At 48.5% G+C, this 21,043-nt stretch overlaps 1 non-coding gene across 1 annotated transcript; it reads left to right on the forward strand.

Moving 5' to 3' along the window:
- Nucleotides 1–11,333: 11,333 nt before the first annotated feature.
- Nucleotides 11,334–11,405, forward strand: TRNAA-CGC (transfer RNA alanine (anticodon CGC)). The gene has a single exon. It is a non-coding gene; the product is annotated as a tRNA-Ala (tRNA).
- The last annotated feature ends 9,638 nt before the right edge of the window (nt 11,406–21,043 follow it).

A 21,043-nucleotide genomic window follows, 5' to 3' on the forward strand; every position in this document is an offset into this window, starting at 1 on the left:
AGAGCAAGTGCGATGGCGGCTCCTTCCGCTTCTGCAGGCGAATTAGTCCGGATAGTGGCGGCGGCCCCCACTGTGCCGTCTTCATAGGCTGCGACTGCCGTGAAATATCCTGGTTTCGAATTTTCTGCCGCGTCGACATAAAGGATATCGGAGCGGTTGCTGTATGTTTTCGTGTAATAGCTCGCTGGTGCCTGCCGCCTACCCTGATGGAGACTAGCGCTCATATTGCGCGGTAGGGGCTTCTGATATATGTGATCCTGAGTGCGCAGAGAGATCATGTAAGGTGTAGGACTTGTTGGGGTGGGAATGGGTGGATTGAGACGTAGCTGTCGCAGTAGGCGTTGTCCTGTTTCTGTGCGACTCAGGCGGACTAACTGGTTGGTGCGTTGAGCCTCATTAATTCGGTCACTGTATTGTGGGTACCAGTGGCCAGGAGACGTTTCGTGCTAACCGTCCGTGGAAGGCGTAGGGCGGAGGTGACAGCCGTGCGTATTAGGATGTCTGCCTGTTGTGTTTGCCGCTGAGTGAGCATGCGGTATGGGAGGTGGTATATAATGCGGCTAATGATTAGTGCATTTGTCATATTGAGGGTCTCCCGTTCAGACAGCCCATGATTGCGTGCTGCCACCCGCCTGATAAGTGCAGCGACCTGTTTGGTCTGTTTTTGCAAGAGCTAAAGGGTGGTGGTTGCATCGAGTGTGTTGCTAATGAGAAGTCCGAGAATCTTCACCTGAGGCACAATGGGCACTGGATTGTCGTACATGTGTAGTTCGATCTGGGGGTCACTGGGGAGGGGCTTCAGTTGCATAAGTTCCGATTTATTTGGAGAGCAACGGAGGCCTGTGTTTGCTAAATGAGTGGTGGTGATGTCTATGGCAGATTGCAGGATATCCTGGGCTGTTCCAAGGGATCCTCCCGTTGTCCAGAGGGTTATATCATCTGCGCATATGGCTGTGTGCATCCCTGGGATAGCAGCAAGGGCTTTTGCCAGTGGCGCTAGGGCAACGTTAAAAAGTAAAGGTGACAGAACCGCCCCTTGTGGGGTACCTCGGTTAGGCAGGGGGAAAGGCTGGGAGGCAATATCCCCAAAGTGGAGTTCTGCCGTGCGTCCCTGAAGGAAGGCCCGAATATATTGCCATATGCGGGTGCCGCATCCCGTGGTGGCTAATGTCGTGAGGATATGGTCATGGCTTATTGTGTCGAAAGCCTTATGAATATCCAGGGCCAGTATGGCTCGCGTACTGGCTGTACGGCGCTTGGTGCAAAAGAGGGTCTCTTTAAGGGCAAGAAGTACGTCTTGCGCCGAGATGTTTGGGCGGAAGCCGAATTGAACGTTGGATAGAAAGCCAGTTGTTTCTAGAAACGGTTGCAGGCGATTGAGAATGACATGCTCGAAGAGCTTGCCGACACAGCTCGTTAAGGAGATGGGGCGCAAATTTTGAAGAGTGAGGGGTTTGCCCGGTTTGGGTATAAATCGCATGCTGGCATGGGTCCAGGCTGATGGGAGCGTCCCAGCTTGCCATTGGTTATTAAAGAGCTCCGTGAGTTCCTGGAGGGAGACTTCGTCCAGATTGAGTAGTGCCTTGTACGTTATGCCATCCGGCCCCGGCGCCGTAGAGCGGCGAATACTGAAGAGTGCTCGGCGGACTTCGTTTAAGGTGATGTCGGCATCAAGTTCTGGGTTAGGTGGAGGTAGATTAGGTGGATCTGCCGACTGAAGAGATGTGGGTATATAAGTGTCCCGTAGTTGGCCAATTACGTCGGTGCCCTTTTGGAGCTCTAGTTGTATTAGACGTTGTGTGTTTACTTGTGTCTGAAATTTAGTGGTTGTTGGATCCAAGAGAGCAAGTAGGAGGGACCACGTGCGTTTAGTGCTTAATGTACCCTTGAGGTCGTTACAAAATGTTGCCCAGTTTGCGCGGGCTAGCGTGTTCGCATATTCTTCTGCCTCGCGAGTGAGAGCGGCTATGCGGAGTCTCAATTTACGATTGTGTCGCTGGTGACGCCAGCGCTTGAGAAGTCCCTGTCGGGCCTCCCAGAGGTGAGCAAGATGCGGATCAATCTGCGGTGCCTTAGGGGTATTTTTAATGCTTTTGCTGTTCGCCTGAATGGCCTTCACCAGACGGTCAGTCCAGTCAGTAACAGTACGGGGTTCTGTAGAATCAGCTGCCAAATATAAGCGCAATTTATCCCAGTCAGTGAGAAGCTGCGAACGAGGGTTGAAAATCTTGGAATCATAAGCTATAATAGTGCAGACAGGAAAGTGGTCACTTCCAAGGTTGTCTTGGAGCACCGTGTGAGATTTAACGATTATGTTCGGTGTGGCCCATGTGAGATCGGGTGTGGTGTCGCGGGTGACGCTTGTGCCAATGCGAGTGGGTACGGTGGGGTTTGTGATCAGGCTAAGGTTGTAATCAGCCATTGCGGTAGAAATCAGGTTACCTTTGGGGGTATCCGAGGTGTATCCCCAGTGCGTGTGACGTGCATTAAAATCACCCACCACAAGGAGCTTTGAGGAACGGAAGGAGCCCAGGATGCCCGGAATAACTCTGCCTTTATCTCTAGGATTGCTGTATATGTTAATAATAGTGAGGCCGTATGTGTGTCCTGGTGAGCTGAGCTCTATCGCGGTATATTGAGTGCCCTTGCTGTCTGGGGTGTTTGTCGGTGTGCGGTCTAGTACCGGCATGGATGCGAGTGTCAGGATTGCTGTACGTGGAGTAAGGGCTGCCGTGTCATAACCGCAGATATGAATGCGATTTGTTTCCGTCTCTTGCAGAGCAATGGCATGGGGGGGATTTGGGGAGTTAGCGATATATGCGGCTAGTTGTGCTTGTTTTCGGCGTATGCTGCGACAGTTCCATTGCCATATAATTGTTTCTGTAGGTGTAGTGAACTGTCGTCGCCGCCGACCTTTTCGCGTGCTATTGTTCTGCGCCATGTTGCTGGTCTGGAGATAGTGAAGCGGCGGGTTGGACTGCGCGCTGCTTGCGAGGCAATTCCTGATGCGGTACAAGTTCGAAAAGCTTGTTGATGCCGGCTTCATGTTTTTCCAAGCGTGTGTTAATCGTAGCTTCTATCCTGTCAGCCATGGTCTGTATCAACTGTGCCTGGGCTAGTATGAGCTCTTGCTGCATCGCTCCAAGTTGTTCAGCAACTATAGTGTTTATTATGGTAGTGATTTCTGAGCGAAATTCAGCGGAACGTATGTACTGTTTAACCGCCTCTTGAGGTGTAATAGGGGGGTCAGGGTTTCGAAAAGAGGTAGGAGTGGAGGCTGCTTGGACGGACAACTCACCCTTTTTAGCAGGGCCGGCTTCTTTCTCGGGTGTAGCGTTCCGGAGTGACTGCGTCTCCTGGGTCTCCTGGATGTGGGCTGCGCAATCACTGGCTTTCGAGGTACAGGCCCGTGGCTCGGTGGCGTCTGTCTCGGTACTACTGGGCCCCCGAAGGGGTTGAAATTGTGCGAAATCGCGTTGCAAAGTTTTATACACGGCGTTCACGGTGTCCACACTGCGCTTTTCCGTGTGGTTTTTGCAATCTTGGTTGTCCGGCGGTTCTGAGCTCTCGGTCTCCATGGCCTGCTCCAAAGGTGTCTGAGCAGCCCTGGTGGCCACTGGGTTTTCCTTCCTCAGTGGTGGGAGGGGTGGCCATTGTTCTGTGCTTTGGTGCCAAGGTTTCTTTGGATGTATGGTGAGTGCCTTGCTTTGCCCGTTGTTCTGATGCCCTTTCTTGGGAAATGTGCTTTTGCTATATCCTTGCTGTTCTCCCAGCCGGTCGGCTTGGATTTGGTTCAACTTGGGCCAATGCTCATTCCTGGGTCGATGCTCAGTCTTGTCCTCCTGCTCAGTCTTGTTCTTCTGCGCCGTCTTTTGCTTCTGCTCAGGCTTTTGGTTCTTCTGCATTTGGCTCTGTGCAGCAATGTCTTCATAATGATGGCGTCGGATTACGGCTTCATCAGCTTGGCTTGTCTTTTTCCCTCTTGTGCTGTAGTTCTTCTGTCTTGCCGGGCAGTTCGTGTCAATGGTGGAGTGGTCCGATGTGTCGCAGACGATGCAGTACTTTTTGCAATCGACATGTCCTGGTGGAGGATTGCGTACTCCGCAATTGTAGCATCTTTTCTCCTGCGGAGTGGGACAAATGTCAGCACGGTGCCCTGTTTTCAGCCAGCATCCGCAAACCTGCATCACTGGTCGGAATGGCTTGCACCTGTACTCTCCCTTAGCGAAAAGAGGATGTGCTAAAAATGCATTTCAAACGTATTGTATTAATTTCATATTTATTTCGCATTTTTTTGTCCCTATGCTTAAACTGCAATACGAATGCTTTCTAAGTATACTAGGAATAATATTTTAAATGTTCTTAAAAATACGTGAAAAGTACATTTTTGCCCGCTTAGCATATTTATAATGCATTAAAAATATAATAAAAATATACATTAGAAATATACTAAAAATATACATTTAATACATTAAAAATGTGTTTACTCGGGCTTAAAAAAAAGTCTACTGGGCGGCTCCATGCAATGACACGGGTTAATTCATCAACTGGAGAACAAATCGTACACGGGTATTTATCATTAATCAACAGGAGTCTGATATTATAAGGTCACGTGATTGAATGGGAATGGCAGATACCTACATACAGCATACCAAGACGACAGCGACACAGCAAACAACAAATCCTACGACAAGCGCTATACTTGGCTTGCCGTATATATACCCAGAGAAAGCGACGCACTATTTTGCACGGTGATACCTTTTTTTGCGCAAATACTGTGGGCTTCCAAATTATCGCTGAAGTACCCTACTGGTCGCGTTCGAATCTGGGATTAATTGAGAACGGAATTGCTAGTTGAAACTTGCGTCAGGCACAGGTCAGGAGTCGAACTGTCAACCAACAGATACATGGGCGTGTAAGGGAGCCGGTCTGACCTGCCACACGGGGTCCTTTCCGCTGGCTTATTCGGACCCAGAAGTACCCAAGGCGCTTTTGCTGGTATAATGCTATCACGTTCTCACACGGAAATGTTCGAATGACATTGAGTGGAATAGCATTCGAGAATAGGAATGACATTCGGACTCGATGGACTGCCGCGGTGCTGCACGACACTTTCGAAACGCATTCGAAAGCCTCAGCTCGTTTTCAGTGTACAGCGACGACGACGACGGCGGTCACACTAGTCCGACAACGACAGTATATATCACGCTGAACAACAGCATGTAATTATAGTGAAATATCTAGTTTACTATAATATGATTCTAGAGGGACACGTTTTTCAGGCCAACGACACCGACGAATCCGGTCGGCGGACGGTCAGCCTTGTCGGCGGCTGAGCGAGAGCACGGTGATGAGGCGGCGGTGTGTGCATGCTCGCGCTTCTAAATGAGCGAAACGAACGGCTATATTTCACGTGTGCATACCTGAACACTCACCAGCGATAAGCGCTTGCCAAATCAGTTTCAATCGACGACGGCTCTGTTCCCTTCCGCGACGACTAGGCCCAGCGTGTTCGCAGGGTTGGATCTGTGATTTCGGCGGTTGTGAAGAGCGAATCACAAGCTTTAGCGAATGTAAATGGTCACCAGGTGTAGTTTTGGCAACAGTGACCTGAAATCAACTATTGCTTACATCGCAGGGCACGCGTACGATGAACGGGAATCGCCGGTGTGACCCAGACTGCCGAGCCGTGCTTTACGGCCAGCAGCAGTCGTCGCCGTCGCTAGCTTGTGGATAACAAGTTAGGCCGTTTCAGTTAAAGCGAACAGTCGCCATACATACTTCTGGATAAAGTAGTTTAAAAAAAAGTACTGGTCACGTCGGAGAAAGCCGGGACAAGAAGCGAGAAGCGCCAGTCCTGCGCGATGCCAACAACCCGGCTTTCTCAGGCGTGCGATCGCATCATCGCTTCCCACACATTGTAGCACTGCGTAAACAATCACGAGTACAACCAGTAAAAAAGAAAACAGATTGTTTATTAGAACCAAAGCGCAGATTGCGTTTTATTTTATGTAAACAAGCGATGTAAACAACAGTATGAGTGCAGTCGTCCTCATCGGCGCACTCCCGGGGAAATTTCATGCTGACGCGGTTAATATTCATTGGCGTAATATTATCTTCAAGCACTCCCTTAGACAGAACACATGTAGCATCGTTAGATGACATTAGGCTGGAAGGCATTCGAAGCGCCCGTGTAGCAGGGGTATAAGTGGTGATCACCTTCCTGCTAGGAGTTACCATAAACGAAAGGATGACAAGAAAGGGAAAGTTTTCACTCTTCGCTGAAACGTCATTTCGAGCCCTAGATTGTTCCACGGTAGCTTGAAGTGTAATGCAAATATGTTTACGCGGACAACCCATTTGTTAGAATTTAAATATACTTCAGACGGATTAATTGCGTATTTACGAAAGTACACTTTAAATAGATGGCCAGCACCAAAATGCGATGTCCCGAAACTCGATTTTGAGCATTAGATTGTTCAACGACAGCTTGTAGTGCGCTGCAAATATGCTAATGCGGACTGCCAATTTGCTAGAATTTCAGTGTTCTTTGGACGAATTAATTACGTACTTACGGAAGTACACTTCAAATACATTGACGACACGCAAATGCCATTTCCCGAAACACGATTTCGAGCACTCGACTGTTCATGGCAGCTAGAAGTGTGCAAAGACGTTTAAAAGGACTGCCCGTTTGTTAGGATTGAAATATATTTCGGATGAATTAATTTCATATTTATGAAAGTTTACTTTTAATACATTGACAAGATGCTAAAACTGCATACATATACGTTTACAAGGGCTGCCCGTTTTCTAGAATTGAAGTATACTTTCGATGAATTAATTTCATATTTCCGAAAATACACTTTTAATACACTGACAAGATGCTAAAACTGCATGCATATTTTTTCATGTATTTGAAAAGTGCTCGAAGTATGCTTTAAGTGAGGTATTTTTGGCACATTTTAAAAATATATTTCGAATACCAAGCATGAAATTTCAGAAACGTATTTCCTACATATTTTTAGTGCATTCATGAATACAAAATATGTTTAAAATACATTTTAAATAGACCTCCGTATATTCCAAACGTATTAGTTTTTGCTAAGGGCTATGCCGCTGAGGTAGACAAACCGTGGCACTGCTTTGCCTTCGAAGGTATATAGACATGCCCCTTTGGTTCCGAAGGGCCTCGCATGAATGATGTTTATTTGTTGGGGATATGTTTCCGTGCAGTTTAGTAATTCCTCTTCTGATGGTATCGGTAAGGCGCCGGTAATGATGCCTTTACATGAGTTATCTGGTGAGGCTGCGTAAGCGCTCTTTGAATATTCCTTTCCTCCTAGATTGATTGCTTGGATGTTGCATATCTGTTCAGTGAGGTCCGGATCTGGGGTGCTCAGAATAGCGATGTTTTGCTCTGGCTTGATCCTGACCCTGGCCTCGTGGGTCAATTGGCGGCTGAGCTTGAATTGCAAAGCAGCGAGAAGTGACCTACCGGAGTTCTTATGCAGCGTCGCCCCTCCACGCAGACGTATTACCACCTTGTAGACATCATGCGGCAGCCTCGGTAATTTGATGGGGCGTGCGGGTTGTGATCTTTCGGCAGGTGTGTGTGCTTCTGCCTCCGTTACAGGTTTGAATCGTTTTTTGCGTGCGTCGATCATCCTGAACCATGGCGTCGCCTTCGGGTAGGCTTCAGTCCTGTCTGGTTGCGTCCCGTGCGGTAGGCGCCCCTCCGGTGTGTCGGTGGTAGAAATTCCGGGCATGGCGTCCTGGGTATCCATGTCGGCCAGTTCGTGGACTCCCTCCGTTGCCGTGGACAGCGAGCACGACCCGCTGTGGCTGGATGGGAAGGCAGCGGCGTCGGCCATATGAAGCGTTGACGTGGAACCAAAAAACGGGCGGTTGCCGGGTCCGCGCTTCACCGTGTGTTTCGAGACACAACCGACTTCCGCCCCTTCGCTCGTGAAACGGTAGGGAGGCCTAAAAAAAATGAAAAGGTGGCTCGCTAACTGGGAATGACAAACAGATATATGAAAGGATGCGCTCGCTAACAAGTCTAGGTGGTCGAGCCGATCGCGCCTCTCGATCGTTCAGTGTGCGGAGAAAATACAAAAACCTAGAAAAGAATTCTATTGAAGGCGGGGCCATCACATAGGCATGCGACGCACTCCACAGACACCACGCCTCCGGCTTACATCGGAGAAGGAAGGCGTGATTTTGCCTTGCCGATCCTACTCGACGAGGAGCGGGAGAGAAAAATCTCGAGGAGGGAACGGAAGGAGAGAAGGCTCGCTCCAAGAGTGGTAGAGAGTGTTTGCGACCCGAGGGTGGTCAGTTGCCCTTAAGACAAGATGTATTTCCTTTTGTTTCGATTCTCACTGATTTTCGATGCATACATGCTTATTTCATGATTAATCTTTGCGTGGTTTATAATGCTTAGGAAGTAAACAGAGTGTACTGAATGTAATTTTTCAAAGCTTTTAACATCACACAGTAGAGCTGAGGTAGTGCTGTTCTCTTAAACCTTCTCTTCACAAAACATTTACATGTACCTCTCCCACCGAAACAAGGAAAGAACACTGTGGGTCCAGACCCATTAATTGGTAGAAAAGACTGCTTACATCACGCCCTGGGAGTATAGAAAGCAAGAAGTTCGAGAATACGGCACTACAAAACTGTTGAACTAAGCCTCATCGATGCACTCAGTTCTTTCAACGCCTTCCTTCAATGTCAATGAGTTCTTATTAACATGTGAAGTTTCTAAACAAAATATGGCTTCGTGCGTGCAATATATGGCATGTATAAACCAAGAGATTTGTACGGGAAACTCTGCTTGTTGATGTGCGCCGGTACTGCAAAATATGCCTGGGACAGTGTCTGAAGGCTATGCTAGAAATACCGTTGTTCTTGCCCATTACATGTTGTATTCGCGTAGCAGCATTATTTCAACGCTTTTAGTGAATGCTTCATAAATGTTGCCTAAATTACTCGGCGAAAAGATAGTAAGCGACAGGTCTTAGGTCAGGCAGCCGAAAAGAAATATAAAGAATATCCTTCCCGTCCCGCCATAGGCAGCACGGGCTGACTAAAAGAACACCGTCATTAGATTCAGGCCGTGAGGGGGTTGCAGCTATGACGTCTACACGCATCGTGATTTATACTGACAAAATACGTTCATTTTGATTCAGAAAAGTTAATGCAGAAACTCAAGATATTATGATGCAGCCAGATGCAAAAACCCATGTTGCGTTCGGGGTTACATTCTGATGAATCATCACCAATATATGGGAATGGTATAAAAAATTCAGTATCTATTTTAACGCGAAAGCGTGAAGGGTCCCTGCCACCCTAGTGGCCGCCAGTGGCTTATTCAACGCAAGAGAAACGGCAAGAAAGTCAGGTTTTTCTATGCTACTCCGGAGGAACGGTCGTCCCCCTGGTCTCAGTTGTGTCGTCAATCATTCTTCACACCACTTGAACCCAGTTGAGCTGAGCATCCTCAGCCGCGGTCTGAACTTTAACAACACCGCACGAATACCACATGTAGACGCGGTGGCGTGCGCCGTGGAGCAGGCCGTGCGCAAAGCTGAGCCTTGCCGCCAAAATGAAACATGCACGCGCGCCATTGGAGCACTTTCCAAACTCCCAAGTGCAAGTAAGTCTGTTTTGCTACCGGCAGAAACAAAAGCCTTCAGAAGCCTGAAGAGGACTCAGGACACCATAATCTTGCCGGCTGATAAAGACAACGCCGCAGTAGTGTTGGACCGCAAGGATTACGTCTCGAAATTACGTCTCGAAACTGAAAGACGAGTGCACATATGTTAAAGTTCAACGATATCTAATAAGGAAAATTGAGAGCGAGCTTCAAAAACTGCTGACGCACGTCTTCAAATTTGTTCCACCTCAAAACGAGAACTTGTATTACCGGCTCTTATGTCATAATGGTTCAGCTCCAGCCATATATGCGGTGTTCCCAAGATACACAAGCCAGGTGTGCCTCTACGGCCAATATTAGACTTTACGCGGTCCCCCTCCCGCACAACCTGTCTCGGTACCTACACGGCGTCCTGCCTACACTGGTTGGTAGAACAAATACTAAGACTTATGTGAAGGACTCTGTCCACTTCATCAGAATGTTACGTAATATCGACAGTCAAAAGGACGACATCATAGTGTCTTTTGATGTAAAATCCATGTTCATCTGTGTGCCGGTAGATTTCACGGTTTCAGTACTGTAAAGATGTTCTTGAGTAAGGTGAATCTCTCGCTAACTGCACTCCAATTGAAGGTCTCGATTTATGCTGCCTTTTGAAATTTTCTTTGTAAAGCACATACTTTGTCTTTAGCAGCGACTTCTACTAGCAGGTGTTCGGAACCGCTATGGGTGCCTCCGTTTCAGTTACATGCGCCAACCTGGCTCTGGAAGCAACCGAGGCACTCGCCCTTGCTTCCATTAACCGTCAACCAAAAATATTCCTGCGGTACGTTGATGATTGCTTCTGTGTGTTGAACCGGGAACACGAGCCAGCACTACTGCAGCACCTAAATTCTATCCAGCTGACGATACAGTTCACAATGGAAGAGGAGAATTCCGGTAACATTGTTTTCCTCGATGTCCTAGTACAGCGCACAGCAACCGGCCCCGCGACGTCGGTCTACCGGAAGCCAACGCACACAGGACAATACCTGAACTTTGCCTCTGCACATCCCGTTGGACACAAGAGTACCGTGACATCAGCGCTCTTCAGACGCACACAACGCCTATGCTCACCCACCCACCCCGCCACATGGAGCTGATATGGGTGCCTGCCCACTCCGGGAATCCCGGAAACGAGGCCACCAACGCTTTAGCCCGAGGTTCTCTCAAACGGGCACCGGCGGCCTCCGACCTGGGGTTCTCGCGGGAGCGCATGCACTCATTCATTGAAATGACGCAGGCCTGCAAAGCCGAGCGTCGGCTCTACCCTCCACCCCATCCCTCCCTCGACCATTATCATCAGACATTTTGGAGGCGGCTCCAAACACGCACCTTACCCTCCCCTTATATACGCTAGCGCTATCACCAAGTCCACACAGACCCCTCCTTTACCCTGTGCCACCACCCCAAAGCCACTCTCGACCATATCCTTTTCCTCTGCCCAGCGGATCCTCCCCCGCGTGTGGGAAGAAACCGCGATGGCGCCGGCTGCACTGCTCCGACAACATAATCTCGCGCGCCTGTTCTGCATGCTAGTAATGAATATCTGTCAGCCATTTAACTTCACATGAGGCGGTGATAAAGACCTCACTTTTATTATTACTGCTTCTAATGACGCACCTTAAGGCTCGGGGGTGTAGCTCAGTGGTAGAGCGCTCGCTTCGCATGTGAGAGGCCCCGGGTTCGAACCCCGGCACTTCCAGTCGAGCTCTTGGTTTTTTTATAGTTCTTGAACATAGCCTCAAGATGTCTTACTGCTTATAGATCCCGTTTATTTTTTTTTTGTTACATTGCTGAGATGGGCTGTTCTTTTCGGATGATCTCTAAGGAACCACCAAAAAGATTTTAGTCTGGATCCACATGGATTTCCGCACTTGCGACAGAAAATGACGATGGGTTCTATTTGACCTTTTTATTTTGACTGACCGGCCTCAGCTATTGTGTAGTAGTTCCGCAGGGTTGCTTTTCTGTGTGATCCGGACGTTAGGCACACGCGGCTGGTTTCTGAGAGTACATTCAGAGATGGTAAACAGAAAGCTCTAGTGTGAGAGAGAAAGAGTGTGTTTGCCGCAGTGTCTGTGTAGGGTTGAACCATTGACAGATCTTAAACTGTCTTGAAGCTAAAATGTCTGTATCGGGTTTCCTTCTTGCTCTTTTATTTTTCAGGAACGTGTTTGTGGACGCGCATCTATAAAAGAAAAATGACAGTTTCCTCGGCCTTCGTCAAGCTATTTGTACATCGTTAGCCGAGGTGATGATCCAGTTGCTGGAAAATAAGTTTTGGTGTGATTAGGTTTGATGTAGCTCGGTGGTACAGCGCTCGCATCGCATGTGAGAGGCGCGGGGTTCGAATCCCGGCATCTCCATTCTTGTCAAGCATAATATTTTGTTTTCATTCGAACTTGCGATTAGGAACCCCTGCGGACAGATGCAGAGAAATTGTTCGTGTGAGTGTCGAACAAATACGCATATGTGGACCGCACAGGTACGATTACAGTAACGACATATTCCCCTGCCGTGTGGGCGTACCTCAGGGGTAGAGTGCTCGCGTCGCATGTGAACGCAGGTCCTACGTCGAAGTTTGACGCAGTAAAAAACAAATAAACGAAATAACGCTTAAGCTTGCAAATAAAAAAAAAAAGGAATGGAGGAACAGCACATCACCATTGGACCCCCGTCCGGTTAAATGTCACTTGCTTCAAAAATTTCCTCCATCTAGCATTTTCCCACGGAAATATGTTTTAGGGAAAACATCAGGTTCAGCAGTCAGATACAACGTATGGATTTTCTGAAAACTGTGCTGTGCGAGCAGAAATACCATATCGTAAGACTCATGAACATGTTAAGTGGCCGCAAGATATTGTAGACTCTCAGAATACAAAATGATGCCTTTCTTCAGTGACCTGTGTAGCCCGTGCCGAAAAAAAAATTCGCGTCTTTTACTTTGATAAAGGAGTGCTGGATAGCTTCTAGTACATCAGGTGTATGACAGTTAACACAAGAGACAAGCACATTTCTTTTTTTTGGAGTCAAGTTTGAAGACGCAGTGCTTCGGTCTGTAGTGTGAAGAGAAAGCTTTAGTGGGAAAGAAAATTCACATTTTAAGCACGCGGGTAATCATTTCATGGCCCACTACTGTCAATAAACGCCTGTAATAAATACCGTGTTAGAATTCCAGAATCAAGATTGCTGCGATGAAATCATTAACGTGATGCATGTCCTCGTCAAAATGAATGTCCATAAGATTTGATGTGATATTATGTGATGTGATGTGATTTGATGCCTGTTCAGGCATTCAACAGAAAAAGAACTTGGTGTGTAACTCAGTGTTAGAGCGCTCTCTTCGAATGTGAGATATTGGAGGCTCGAACTTTGTCTGCTCCAACTCTGTGGCTCATTTTTTTTTTTGCCGGATACTCATTTCAAAATTGAAATAAGATTCGTTTCGCAATTCAGACTCGGGGTTTCTCGCTGTAAGATGAAGCTACTGTGCGCACCGACAAGTGCCGACTTCAAAGGTACGACGAGGGCGATTCCTGTACTATGAAACAGCTTCCGCCGCCTGTAGAGTTTTTTTTTAGTAGGCGAGGTGGATCTTGTTAGTGCTGTTGCAGCATAGAGCTACGCATTCTATGTAGCACGACTTACTGCACACGTTGAATATGCGCTTATCAGGGGTATAGATAACAAAATGGAGAGTACAGTCGTGCCTATGCTGTACTGTTCGTGACAATGTTGAGTTGACCGTATGTAAGAAACGGATGGCCGAAAAAGCAATGAAGCGACAGCAAGTTACTTCGATTACAACAGTAAAGTCAGGTCAAGTCAAATCATCTTTATTTCAACATCACAAAGATGCTAGGGGCGCAGCCAAAAAGCCTATTAGAGGCTTGACGAGTGGCTGCGCCCTGTACAAAAACTTGGTAACTTCGGCGTAAGAGTTGACTATGCAATGAAATATATCTTTAACAGAAACAACAGGGCGAAATGGCACTTTCATATAATGTTTAACTAAAGACTGTAGAAAAGGTGACGTACAATTGCGGCAAAGAAGAAAAAAATCATACGCGCAGTGTGGAAAACATATTTACAGAAATGCACACTTTCAGTGAGGTAATAAAAATAATAATAGCGTTATCTGCACACTGTAACTAATCAATTGTGTTTAGAAGAAGAGGCAAGGTGTAACTAATGCTCTGCCGTCCGTAATTTGTTCGGGTTTGTGGAATGACGAAATGATTTTTTGTACGAGTGCTGTAATTGTGAGACTTGCGTTCAAGTCTGTAGTGTTCCTTGAAGAAGATAGCTGTGTTTATGGCTGTAGTCCTGTAGCGCCTTAATAAGGTTTGTTTGTATTGCTGCGGGATAGGAATTATATTCAATTTACGAAAAATCGCTTCTGTTGGTTCGTCTCGAGAAACGTTGACGGTGATTCTAAGGGCTCGTTTTTGTAATCTATGAAGCTTGCTAACATTCGAAGAGGTGGTGGTCCCCCAAACCAAAAAGCAGTAACCTATAACAGAAGAAAATAGGGACTGAAATATATTTTTTTTTACACATTGTGGTAAACAATACCGAAGCCTGAAAAGAATAACCACTACCTTAGCTATTTTGTTAATCGTAGTATCTATAGGTTTATTCCATGATAAATGGTCATTGAAATACACTCCAAGGCTTTTAAATTCCGAGACAAGATCAATTTTTGCCGAACCTAGCCACAGCGAAAATCCCAGGAAATCAATGATCCTATTTCTGGGGCGGAAAAGCATTGCTTTGGTTTTTTTGGTATTAATTTCCAAGGAGTTAATGGCTGTCCATTCATGGAGGGAAAGCAAACACTGAATCGCCTGCCCAAAGAGATCATATACATTAGTTGATTTAAAAATAGGCTGGTGTCATCAGCATACATTATAAATGTGCATTTGTTATCTAGACTAGTAACATCATTTATGTAAAGGTTAAATAGCAGTGGACTCAATATGCTGCCTTGGGGAACACCAGCTCGTAGAGCCTGTCTATCGGAAAGCTGATTGTCAATCTTGACCCGCTGACAACGGAAGGTTAAGGAAGATCAGATTAACTGAAGAAAGACGCCCCGAAAACCGTATATGTTTAGCTTGGCTATTAAAGTCTCATAGTTGATCCGGTCGAACGCTTTTGAAAAATCAACGAATATGCCCAGAACAAGCTCCCTCTTTTCAAATGATTTAAGTATTAATTCTTTCTGCGCAAGAAGGGCGCTCTCTGTCGATCTGCCTTCAGACTGTGAATAGAGGGCGCAACGAGTGAGAGCGCTCACGATATTGCAGCCAACATGATAACGCATATTATCGCTCAGCATCAATGTCGCTGATAACCCGAGAATTTGTAGTGGAGCTCTGTTCCTTCTTCATACTGTAACTCTGGACATATTTGCATGTAGAAAACGATACTTAGCATTCAGCGTTAAATGACTAGGACATAATGAAGAAAACACTCACGCGCGCTGTGTACAATATGAAGCCACTCCGACTCGCCCAGTCTAACATCTTGTCACCCATCCTCATCAGCCCTATTGCACCCACTGCCGGAAAAAGGTCTGTGACACATGTCTGGAATTAACCCGGTCCTGTGCCGCTTGCAGCCACCTTATCACCATGCACAGACTTCCTAATCTCATCAACTCATCTAGCTTTATGCCGTTCCCTGGCAGATTCCGCATATTCAATTTTTTATTAGTGTTATTCATCTCGTAATTGTTATTACTAATACTCGTCGGCGCTGGAGGACGACGCGTCCGGAGTAGCCTAGATAGACGAAGTCCATGGATATTTCCATAAAATTAGGTTTTTAAAAAAGGAAACCTGTAGAAGGAATTAAGTGGAAACCACCACAGCTCCATAAAGATACATCATTGTATACAACCTCAGAAGTGCGTACCCGACCACTATGATGCTTCGCCAGCGCTTCTTTCGGCTAACCTATCACCTAATCGCTGAAGTACAAAAAACAAAAGCATTCTTAACACAATGGCTCGCCCTTCGGAAAAGACGCTGTCGGTAAGCTGAAACCGCTGTATAAACCCGTGCATCTGTTAGCGAAGAGAACGTCGTCGCTACCGCGGAGGCGGTTGTTGGGACGCGCGTCTTTCAATAGCTCTTCTCACCCCCCCCCCCCCCTCCCTCAAGCTCTCTTCTGTCCGCACGCAGCAGTGAGTGTGGATCGGCTGGTGCCAGTCGACAGGCACATCCAATTACCTCTTCATTTTCCCTTCAATACCAAGAACAACAAAAAGAAACCGGCGGGCATTCCTGCGTTTCGTCTGCTGAAGCACTCAACGACGCAGCGTTCATTGAGAAAAAATGGCTGAGGCTTAGCTAAGGTTAAGCCTAGTCAGATGCGAAGCATATTGATGGCTAGGCTTGGTAATACATGGCTTTCCTTGGCTGAATACTTGGTCATTTTAATACAACCACTAGAAGTGTAGCAAGGATTGCCGTGGCAGCTATATACGGGATCATCGGTGAATTCAATGCAGAGTGTACAACCGCTGCCCCAGCACCGGCTACAACAGCATTCTTGGCACCCATGGAAAGTACATTGGAAACACCCTTAGTTATTCCACCACCGCCACCATTCCCTATAGACTGCATTGATGTACCCCCAGCAGCAGCAGGCAGCGCCTCTGATGTGGAGCCTCCACCGCCGCGGCCGACCGCGCGAGCCGGCAGCCCATCTCTCCTCCGCTGTGACGTCATGTTCTCACGTGGTGTCACGTGGTCACGGTGGTAGCTCCACCGCCGCGCTCGACGGGCTGTAGTGTAGCTCTAGTAATATGCTTCGCATAAACTTACAGGCGAAACGCAAAAGGCGCCCGTGTGCTGCGCGGTGTCAGTGGGCGTTAAAGATTCGAGGTGGTCAAAATTATTCCGGAGACCTCCACTACGGCACCTCTTCCTTCCTTTTAATGCAATAGCGTTAAGGGCCCCGTGTCGCAGAAAAGCCGGTGTCGTCGTCGGCGGCGGCGTTGGACGTGAGCGAAAAAAATCCCAGAAGTATTAGTAAAAAATTCAGGGGGCACTTTGACTGTCTAAAGTGCGTAGAGGCGAAAACTTTTTCCGCACCCATTTGCCTATGTGACACTGGTGACGTCACCACTGGATGACGTCACACATAATTAATGACGAAGCAATGACAAATTACTAATTAATGACTATTACCATTTAATCACCTAGCACTAATTGACTGCTAATTAATGTCCCTTAAGCTTCGCCTTTAGGAGTGGAACGCGACAGCGTGTTGTAGCGCTGCCAGGCAGTCCACGGAACGCCAACATCCGTTCGGCGCGCTGCCTTGCCCTTTGAACACAACGCTATTAGAGGAAAGGAAATGGCGCTGTAATTCTCAATCATCTCGGTGGATACCTTAACCGCACCGTAGAGGAAGGGAGGAAGTGGGAGTGAAAGAAGAAAGAAGGGCCGCAATGGAGAAACTGAAAGTTGTATTTGAGGAAAGGAAATTACGCAGTAACTGTCTCACTTATCTCAGTGGACACCCGTCAAAACGCGGGCACATCTGTCGACACGGCTGCCGACACGGCTGTCGACACGGCTGCCGACACGGACGCAGACATGGCTGCCGACACGGATTGCTAACGACAGCACGCAATCCAAAACCGCCACACAACACCACGTCACACACCTTATACACAAGACCGACGTTTCTCCTGACGCACTCATCAATATACTTAGAAACACACATACAACGCCAAAATCATAGTCATACCAAAGCCCCAAAAACCACTTACACCCTCAAATCTCCGTCCCATTTCACTAACCTCATGCCTAGGCAAGCTTTTAGAACACGCTGCACTCTCTCGGCTCACCCAACACATGGCGGAGCAATACCTGTACCCGCACAGCATGGTGGGCTTCCGTATCCATCTGCCAGCACAGGACGCCATGCTCCAACTCACGCAGGACATTTTCGACCCCCTCATTCCGGGTCACACAAAAGCTGTCCTAGCCTTGGATCTCTCCAAGTCCTTTGATCACCTTGACCATCAAGCGATCATGGCGGCTCTCTCCCCCTTGAACATAGGTGAACGTATGCACACCTATATTCAAACATTCCTTACTAACCGCACGGCCGAAATTCACTTCGGTCCCCACATTTCCCCCCCCATACACCCTTAGTGGGGTCGGAACCCCTCAGGGGTCCGTCCTCTCCCCTTTCCTCTTCAATTTCACTCTCATTCCCCTTGCCCGCAACCTACAAACCATCCCTCACCTTCGGCATACACTCTATGCCGATGATATCACGCTATGGACCACCCATGGCAGTGATGGAGACATAGAGAACACCCTACAGTCCGGAGCTACCCTCACCCAAACACATGCGCGGAGTATCGGACTCTCCTGTTCACCGGAGAAGTCGGAGCTCCTCATAATCCGCCCCACAACACGAAACTGCCCCACAGCCCCCTCAACCGTGACACTGGAAAACCGGCCCATCCCGGAGGTAAACACTCTCCGGTTACTTGGCCTCCATATTCAGAACAACGGGAAAAACACACTCACCATACGGAAACTCAAGCAGACAACTGTGTCGATATCCCACCTAATCCGCCGCGTTCCTGCACACCACCGGGGCATGAAGGAGCATGACCTATGTCGCCTCATCCATGCCTTCGTCCTCAGCCGCTTTATCTTCACGCTTCCCTACCTGAAACTCCAGGCCGGGCAAATCTCCACCCTGGATGCCACGATTCGAACAGCATTTAGGACAGCACTACACCTACCCCTAAATACCTGAACCGAAAAACTCCTTCAACTAGGCCTACACAATGCGATAGGGGAGCTTATCGAGGCCCACCGACAGACACAATACATACGTATCGCGAGAACCACCACCGGGAGATACACACCCTCGGTATACGCCTACCAGCCACGGATCCCACACAGCTCCAGGTCCCCCGCCATATTCACCGCGAACTACTTATCAAACCTCTCCCCAAAAACATGCACCACACCTACCACGAACCCCGACGCAGAGCTCGCGCTCGGGCGCTCCACAAACAATGCCACGGAACCGTTTGCCGTTTGGGTGGATGCTGCATGCACGAGCAAAGACGCGGTTGTAGCCATCACAAACCCCTCCCTTCAACCGATTGCCACCCTTCACATATCCCCGCTGCCACTTCCGAGGAGGCCGAAGAGACCGTTATTGACCTGGCCATAACACGCACGGAGGCTGGATTTATACTGTCAGATTCTAAAACTGCCATACTAAATTTTGCTCGCGGGAGAGTTCACGTCCCTGCATTTCGCATACTGGACTCCCTCGCCGCGCACCCGCCTCGCCATGTGGAGCTGATATGGGTGCCTGCCCACTCCGAGAATCCCGGAAACGAGGCCGCCAAGGCTTTAGCCCGAGCTCCTCTCAACCGGGCACCGGTGGCCTCCGACCTGGGGTTCTCGCGGGAGCGCATGCACTCATTCAGTGAAATGACGCAGGCCTGCAAAGCCGAGCGTCGGCTCTACCCACCACCTCATCCCTCCCTCGACAATTACCATCAGACACTTTGGAGGCGGCTCCAAACACCCACTTTGCCCTCTCCTTATATACGCTCGAGATATCACCAAGTCCACACAAACCCTTCCTGTACCCTCTGCCACCATCCCAAAGCCACTCTCGACCATATTCTTTTCCTCTGCCCGGCGGATCCTCCCCCGCGGGGCCTGGAGCACCTTACCACTTGGGAGGCTTGGGAGACCCTACTGCGCTCCGAGGACCCGGCCAAGCAAACCATCGCCACATGCCGGGTTGCTAGCGTCATGAGCGTGCGGGACATGAACGTTTGAGTGCAGTGGGGCCGTGCGGGGGCCAAGGATCGACGTGCCCAAAACTCCCTTGTTCCAAATAAAGTTTTCATCATCGTCATCATCATGAGGCATTAAAGGCTTTCGCCCTAATAAAACGGAGTAGGAAATCGGTCGAGTTGGGGAATCGAACCAGGGAGACGAGCATACGAGACACGAGAGCATCGAGACGAGCACGCTAACCACGGCGCCACGCCAGCTCGATAACTTGGAATGAACAAAAGCGCGTCTAGTGAATACTGTGTTGTCCTAGAAGGCTGCTTTAGAGACGTGTACTGGGGTGTATATTAGTAATTATGATCATGGAAATTACAGAAGTCGCAGTTAAGCGAGTAGCAAAGTACATTTCCAATACTTTTCTTCTTCGCTTGGCGGGCATGTAGCGCCACCCGGCGGCGCCCACTAAAACCACTCCCTCCTCCTCCTCCTTGCAATGTACACCACTGCCCTAACAGATAGCGCGCGACGGCAGCGCCTCCTTTTAGCGCCTCCCGCTCGTCTCGTTCGGGCGCAGTGGGGCCGTGTCGGGACACAGGAATCATGTGGTTAGCGGTGTTACGACCCAACTTGAGACCCGCGATGATAACGGTGGCGGATTCAACAGCGGAAATTTCGAAAGGTCGTTTGACCCCACGATGACCCCACCGAAAGGGGTGACTTTCTGGGAAGTGGAGGAGGAGGAGGAAAACTTTTATTTCTATTTACAGTGAGAGGTCGATGGGGCGAGCCGGAAGGGCCCGCCCCTTACACACACTAGGAGGGATCCCTAGTCCGGGATGCGTGTTTATTTTTCAGCGCAAGCCCAGCCAGGCCACTGCTCATTGGCTCGCTGTACTGTGCACGTCACTTCCGCTCCAATTAGTACGCAAGCATTAAAAGTAAATGGCTGTTCTAAAGAGCTATCTACACAAACGTTTCATATGCATACAAAATATAATGAATCTTTGAGAAACTAGATTTGAACGTTTAGTTTGGTCACGTGACTAGATCGCAATCACGTGACATGACGTGACACTTGTCAACAGTCAAAATGGCCGCTTTAAAGGTCGTCGCGGCAGGTCACGGTAGAGTGCCATGGTTACAGGTTCTAGAGCACTGTATCACGGTGTTTTCGGGCAGTTGTACGCAAGTGGTTCCAAGACCAGTGCAAGCCGCCTAGCTGGATCCAGGATACTTGCCTCTGAATGGTTAAAGTGCGCCGATTCCAAGGTGCTTTGCAAGCCGCGCGGTTGGATGCTAGATATGCGTATTGCATTCGTAGGACGTACGCGGTGGCGATGTCACGAAGCGTTTGTGGCCGTGTTGCAAGCGTTTATAATTCCTGTGAGGATCACCACGGACAGCGCCGAGTAACAGCTGCTCACCTTGGAGAAAGGAGGCTGCTCATGGTGAATTTCCTGTGCGTGCAGCATAAGCTACACAGCACAGTGACAGTGTCCGAGAAGTGAAAGTGGTTGCGGTCGGAGCAAGTGCTTCTCCG

This window comes from Amblyomma mixtum, chromosome 2 (genome assembly GCF_055824585.1).
Source record: "Amblyomma mixtum isolate Tamu chromosome 2, ASM5582458v1, whole genome shotgun sequence".
Taxonomy (NCBI): Eukaryota; Metazoa; Arthropoda; class Arachnida; order Ixodida; family Ixodidae; genus Amblyomma; species Amblyomma mixtum.